The sequence below is a fragment of the Aulostomus chinensis genome, chromosome 4, assembly GCF_037954235.1.
Source record: "Aulostomus chinensis isolate RoL2024-O1b breed Wild chromosome 4, RoL_Achi_v1.0, whole genome shotgun sequence".
In the NCBI taxonomy this organism is placed as follows: Eukaryota; Metazoa; Chordata; class Actinopteri; order Syngnathiformes; family Aulostomidae; genus Aulostomus; species Aulostomus chinensis.
Window position 1 is genome coordinate 27,343,323 of NC_141323.1, and position 6,802 is coordinate 27,350,124.

Here is a 6,802-nt window from a genome sequence, read left to right on the forward strand (position 1 = left end):
GTAAAGCCAATATAGATGTTGAGCTTGGAGGAGTTGATGGCCTCCTTCATCTTCTTGTTGGAGATGTTTGCTAAACTCAGCACCACCATAGATCAGAGGAAAGTCCACTTGTAAGCTGGACACTGGAGTTTCTAGTGACCTGCAGGATCTTAGTTGTGGTGGCAGCAGGCCTGTTCCAAGAGCTGGGCTCGCATTTATGATCAGGCTTCATAATGGTTCTGGACCACTGAGTGATAGAAGCTGATCCTGGGGCAGCAGAAGACAAATATAGAGACGAAAAGACAAAAGACAGAGAGAAAGGAGGGAGAGAATGACAAAAAGATGGTAACAAGATGAGGGTGAAAGACAAGCAGAGAGAAAGACAGAGGGATGGAAGACAGACAGACAACCAACAACAGCAACAGCAACAGCAGCAATAATAGTATTGATATTGTCCTGTTATTGATGTTTTCATGTGAAAGTGGCATATTTAAGATAAAAGACACTGTTAGAACAGAAAGATCCAGAAAACCCACCAACCAGAGGTGTGTCTGGTACAGATGTGGAATTATTGGCTCACACAATGTTGAGGCAACTGGGAAGAAGACAAACAAAAAAGGCTTGTGTGATTCAGACATTCATCAAAAATGGTCCTGTAGAACTGTTCAATGTGTCATGACTTCAGAAGCTCAAATCCTCTCGAAGTTCTAGTGAGAGTGGAAGAGATTATAAAATGAGAGAAGCAGGGCCCTCACTCAGAGCTGAAACAGCTCAGTTGGGAGAGCGTTAGACTGAAGATCTAAAGGTCCCTGGTCCGATCCCAGGTTTCAGCAGAGGAACAGCATTGACTTTACTTTCCAGTGGAGGAACTGCAGACATGAAGGAGACTAACATCTTGTCCTGTGCATTCTTATGACATTCAAGACATTTTTGGAGCCTCTTGTTGGATTTTGCCACAGAGAACCAAAGCCAATCAAAAGCATGGTGGACTTTAACATGGAGGATTGAACAAGTCAAGAAAGCAGCAGTTTGACCTTCACAGGTGTTTCTTTTCCTGTCTAAATGCTGTAGAAAGAGCCTGAGTAGCACAGACGGTAGAGCATCAGACTTTTAATCTGAGGGTCCAGGGTTCAGGTCCCTGTTCAGGTGCTGTGGATGTTCCAGTGTTTGACAACATGGTACTGGATGAAGTTTAGTGTTGAACAAACTGTCATCATCAAAAGTAGAAGTGTTGTTGTCTTGAGACTGTCGCTGCAGGTCAAATGTGAAGAACCAGCATCTCCCATTTTGCAAAAAGTTAAATTTTTCTAACTGTTCAATTGGAAAGTATTTTCAGATTGAAGAAGTGATCAAGAGAAACAGGAAAATCCCTCTAAACACAGTAAACTCCATCCATTAATCCATTTTCTACAGTTTTTCCTGTTCAGGGTCTCAGAGGGAACTGCGGCCTGTCCCAGCAGCCTCAGTACAAGAGGAGGGGTTCACCCTGGACAGGTCGCCAGTCCATCACAGGGCCAGGTGAAAGTGCCAACCACTGTCACTGTATAGCAGAGTTACATATGGTGTACCACAGGGTTCAGTTTTAGGACCGATTCTCTTCACTCTTTACATGCTCCCATTAGGTGACATAATCCGGAAGCACTCGATCAACTTCCACTGTTATGCAGATGACACACAACTTTACTTGTCGATGGAGCCAGACGACACAAGCCAGCTTACTCATCTGCAAGACTGCCTGAAAGACATTAAATCCTGGATGTCCTCTAACTTCTTAATGCTCAATTCAGATAAAACTGAGGTAATCATTTTTGGACCGAAACACCACAGGGACACACTCTTGAATCGGATCTCTACTCTAGATGGCATCACCCTAACTCCGAGTACAACTGCAAGGAACCTTGGGGTCATTTTTGACCAGGACCTTTCCTTCAGCTCCCACATAAAGCATGTGACTAGGACCGCCTTCTTCCATCTGCGAAGTATCGCTAAGATTAGGAATATCCTTTCCCAGAGTGATGCTGAAAAACTGGTGCATGCATTTATCACTTCTCGGCTGGACTACTGCAACTCTCTCCTGTCAGGATGTCCTAAATACTCCCTAAAGAGTCTCCAGCTGGTCCAGAACGCTGCAGCGAGGGTTTTGACGGGAGTTAAGAAGAGAGAACACATCTCTCCCACTTTAGCTTCCCTCCACTGGCTTCCTGTAGGATCTAGAATCGACTTCAAAGTCCTTCTGCTGACTTATAAGGCTCTCAATGATAAAGCTCCATCCTATTTGAAAGAGCTCATTAGTCCGTACTGTCCGACCAGAGCGCTCCGCTCCCAGAATGCAGGTCTTTTAGTGATTCCCAGTATCAATAAAAACAGACTGGGAGGTAGAGCCTTTAGTTACCGGGCTCCTCTACTTTGGAACCAGCTCTCTCCATGGGTCAGAGAGGCAGACACTTTAACTACGTTTAAGTCCAGGCTGAAGACCTTCCTCTATGACAGAGCCTTCAGCTAGGACTGGTTCAGGTAGCTCTGAACCATTGATAGCTATGCTGCTACAGGCTTAGACTGCTGGGGGACACATCAGGTTACATGGAGCCCTTCCCTCCTCTCCTCTCCTCTCCCCCTCTCTCCTCCTCTCCTCCCTGCACATTTTTGGAACTGTCACTACCACTACTTGTTGCACTTTGTAGTTTGGCCTTGGTGTCTCGCAGTCTCTCTGTGTTTCCACAGATCCACCAGAGCCCCAACCGTTGCCTGCATCCCCCCCCCCTCTCATTCCCTACTGTTACACCGGCCTGCGCTCCCCTTCCATGAACCAGTCTGCCATCCAGTCCCCCATCAAGCTGGCTTGCTCTCCCTGCCTCCCCTTCCAGAAGCTTCCTTCTTTAACTGTTATTAACATTTCCATGTTTCCCACATTTTGTATTGTAAACTGTTTTCTTGTCTGTAACAACATCTACTGCACGTCTGTCCGTCCTGGGTGAAGGATCCCTCCTCTGTTGCTCACCCTGAGGTTTCTCAGATTTTTCCCTGTTAAAAGGGTTTTCTATGGAGTTTTTCCTCAGTCGATGTGAGGGTCTAAGTGCAGAGGATGTTGTTATGATGCCATGTGAAGCCCTTTGAGACAAACTGTTTGTGAAAATGGGCTATACAAATAAAATTGCCTTGCCTTGCCTTGCCTTGCACTGCACCACCGTGCCACCCCTACTAGTCGTCTACATATCAGTGTTCTCAGTATTGCACTGACATTCACATCAGTATTGTGCTTATATTTTATTTCCTGGCTCTTCAAGCCTCCTATTATGCTGAAGTTGATTGCTTCAGTGACCAGGAGATGTTATTATTGGCAGCGAGTTTACTATTATTGCTGCTGCTGTTGTTGTTGTTGGTTGTGTGTCTGTCTTCCATCCCCCTGTCCCTTTGTCTTTCTCTCTGCTTGTCTTGCACCCTCATCTTGTTCCCATCTTTTTGTCATTCTCTCCCTCCTTTCTCTCTGTCTTTTGTCTTTTCTTCTCTATATTTGTCTTCTGCTGTCTGTCCTGTCCTGCTCTCTTTCAACAACCAACCAGTCAAAGCAGACGTCCGGTTAAAAAAAATTATCATAAAAGAACTCTTGATTTGATTTGGCTTGAGACATGAAGAAGATAGGATTTTTTTTTACTCTTAATTTTAGAAGCATTTACAGATTCATGAAAAGATCATCAATCAGTGTAGTATTTCAGACAGACTTCTGGTCCGTGAGGACGAGGAATCCAGCACAGATCCACAGAACTCCAACTGCCATCTTTGATGATTCCTTTACAGTCTGTAGGGTGGAGAGATCCTACTGAGTCTGGCTTTGAATGTTTGTCTGTGGATGTGTTAACCCTGTCATGGACTGGTGACCTGTCCAGGGTGAACACGGCCTGTCGCCCAAAAGCTGCTTGGATAGGCTCCACCCCCTCCATGACCCTGAACAGGATAAGCAGAAGAAAATGGATAGAAGTCATGACACATTGAACAGTTCTACAGGACCATTTTTGATGAATGTCTGAATCACACAAGCCTTTTTTGTTTGTCTTCTTCCCAGTTGCCTCAACATTGTGTGAGCCAATAATTCCACATCTGTACCAGACACACCTCTGGTTGGTGGGTTTATGGATCTTTCTGTTCTAACAGTGTCTTTTATCTTGCTTTTATCTTTTATCTTTTGGATCTTTTCTTTATATCTGCATTCTGTGGTGCACGGTGGCTCTGGAAGAGCGCTCTATCTAACTATTTTAACTGTACCCCCCCCCCCTACAACGAAAATAAAAGATTCTGATTCTGATTCTGACACACACACACACACACACACACACACACACACACGTGTATAAACATGATGTTCCGAATGTTTCACTGTCTGTGGTTGTCCATCTTTCCTTGCCTCTTCACTGTCATTGTCAGAACTCTGAGCAATCTTCCTCTCTTGGTGATGTCTCTGAGTGATGATGATTGCTGTCTGTTCAACCAGCTTCATTTGTTGATATCTGAGAAGGACTGAAGACAGCAAAGTGTGCTGATTGGCAAACAACCCCACAAAGGTCAAAGGTCACTGCTCTGAGGCAGACCAGTTTACTATAACCAGGGGTGCACATAAGCAGTCCGCATGCGCGAATGGTTAAGGAACCTGGACAAATGCGCTCGGCTTCAAAGGCTTTTATACGCTTTTGCGTACCGACTGCTACCGACCGCGGGCAAAAGCACTTCTCAAAATGTCAAAGAGACAGGCCCCGCTAAATAATTATTTTCGTGTTTCGTACGCAAAAGCGTATAAAAGCCTTTGAAGCCGAGCGCATTTGTCCAGGTTCCTTACGCATGCGTGCATGCGGACCGCTTATGTGCTCCCCTGACTATAACAGTGGTGACACCATCCACTGCTGGCGCTCTCTTCAGTCCTTCTTGTTTCTGCCCTTTGTGCTTGAGCTCCTAGAGCAGCTGGTCCGGCTCTCCCCCTTTTCTATTCCACTAATTTTTTTTTTTATTTTCTATTTTTGTAATTCATCATCAATCTCAGCTCACGGTCGCTACACTCTTGACCTCCTGTGAGCCTTGAATCTCCATCCTGACCAGCAAAGAGAAGCCACCTTTGTGTTGGAGAAGAGCAGCTTAGTCGAGGAAGCCAGCAGCCTGAGACCAGAGGGTAGCGAATCAACGCGCTTCCCTTCTTCATCGAGCGAATGTCAGCGGGAGCCACGGTCGACGAGGTGGAGGCTTTGGAAGCCGTCCTCCCTCCAGTTCATTGGAGAGGCATCGTACATCGATGGGAGAATACAGCTGAGAACGTCAGCCGGTTACATTGGTTTTCACCTATTCAGGCCTGGACTCCTGTCTCACTGCCAAACTCCGCCTGACTCCGTAGAGCTGGTCAGCCTCCACTCAGTCCTCTTCATTTGTTTGGAGGTCACTATCGTTCATCCTACACACCTTTCCACCTGCCTCTTTGCCGTCTACTTGAAGCTCAGATAAATGGAGGCTAATTCATCCCTGCTACTCAATAAGTGCTTTAATTACTCTGCTGGAATTATCACTCTGTCTTAAGTGTTTTCTTAATTGTATTAAATCCTCTTTAATTTCCAAGAAGTGTTCCAACTCATTCATGCATGCAAGCCACTGATCCACAAGGACTCATTGATGAGCTTAAACCTGAGACTGATCGTTTCTCATTGGACGAGACAAAAATGCAACGAGTGGAGCCCCGAGTAACAACTGGATAAAACATTCTAAAGATACGCCGTCATCACCAGTTTATCAAGTCATGACACTCTTTTATATCATCTTTTTATATCATCCAACATCCTCAGGGACTATCATTGAAGAAGCTCTATTTAATATAAGATGCATAAAATCACACCACATTAAGCAGGCTAATGAAAAATAAATCAAATGTAAAAATGCTTTATTTTAAGATCTAGAATATCTTGTGAATATCTGGAGCTTAATTCCAGCAGCAGACCTCCTCTGGTGATGGAATTTATATTTGACATGTTTACCATTAAATGAGACACATTTGCAGTCCATTGAAATCTACTTGTGTTCATGGTGAGTTGATTTCTAAAGATGAGCTGACAGAATCTACGTTTAGGGAGGAACCACCATATCCAGGGGTCTGGACCTTTTTGTAGTCAGAGCCATGAAAGTAGCAGACTAAGCTAGCAGACATTAGCATTGAGAAGAAACTGATACCTGGAGCCTACTTTTGGGTCTGGTCAAGTGATAACAAAATAGTGTGACATTGTTGTCAGACTGACGCCTGCTCCACACTGACCAAACACCGCCTTATGGCATTATGGGAAATTTCTGCTTGGCTCGTGTCCATCAATACACACAAAGAAATTTCTCCAGAGTCAGTATGGATAGTGGATACAATTGAGTACATAGTGGTTTTTCATTCTGAGTCAGGTGCAGCTTCAGACACAGCCTGTGTTCGTGTTGTTTATTCATTGATTCTCCTTACAATTCACAATCACAGCTGCAGAAAGTGAGAGGACAAGCAGTGATGTTGAAGATGAACGCCCAACGTGGGGCTTGAACCCACGACCCTGAGATTAAGAGTCTCATGCTCTACCGACTGAGCTAGTCAGGCTACATCTGAGTAGCTTCAATAGCATGAACTGATCAGAGTGAGAGACGTTTGCTGCACACAAGCAATTCATCAGACTCACAGTCACATGAGCAATCACATGATTAATGAATGACAACAAACACACCTTCATCTTTGACAAAACAGTAAAATAAAAGGTGAATCACAGATGAGACACCAGTGGTAAAAACACTAAAGGGCTGTCAAGGAGAAACAGGATACGACCAA

General features: G+C 44.7%; 1 non-coding gene across 1 annotated transcript; it reads right to left on the reverse strand.

Moving 5' to 3' along the window:
- Nucleotides 1-6,504: 6,504 nt before the first annotated feature.
- On the reverse strand, nucleotides 6,505-6,577 carry trnak-cuu (transfer RNA lysine (anticodon CUU)). Its single transcript has one exon. It is a non-coding gene; the product is annotated as a tRNA-Lys (tRNA).
- Nucleotides 6,578-6,802: the final 225 nt, after the last annotated feature.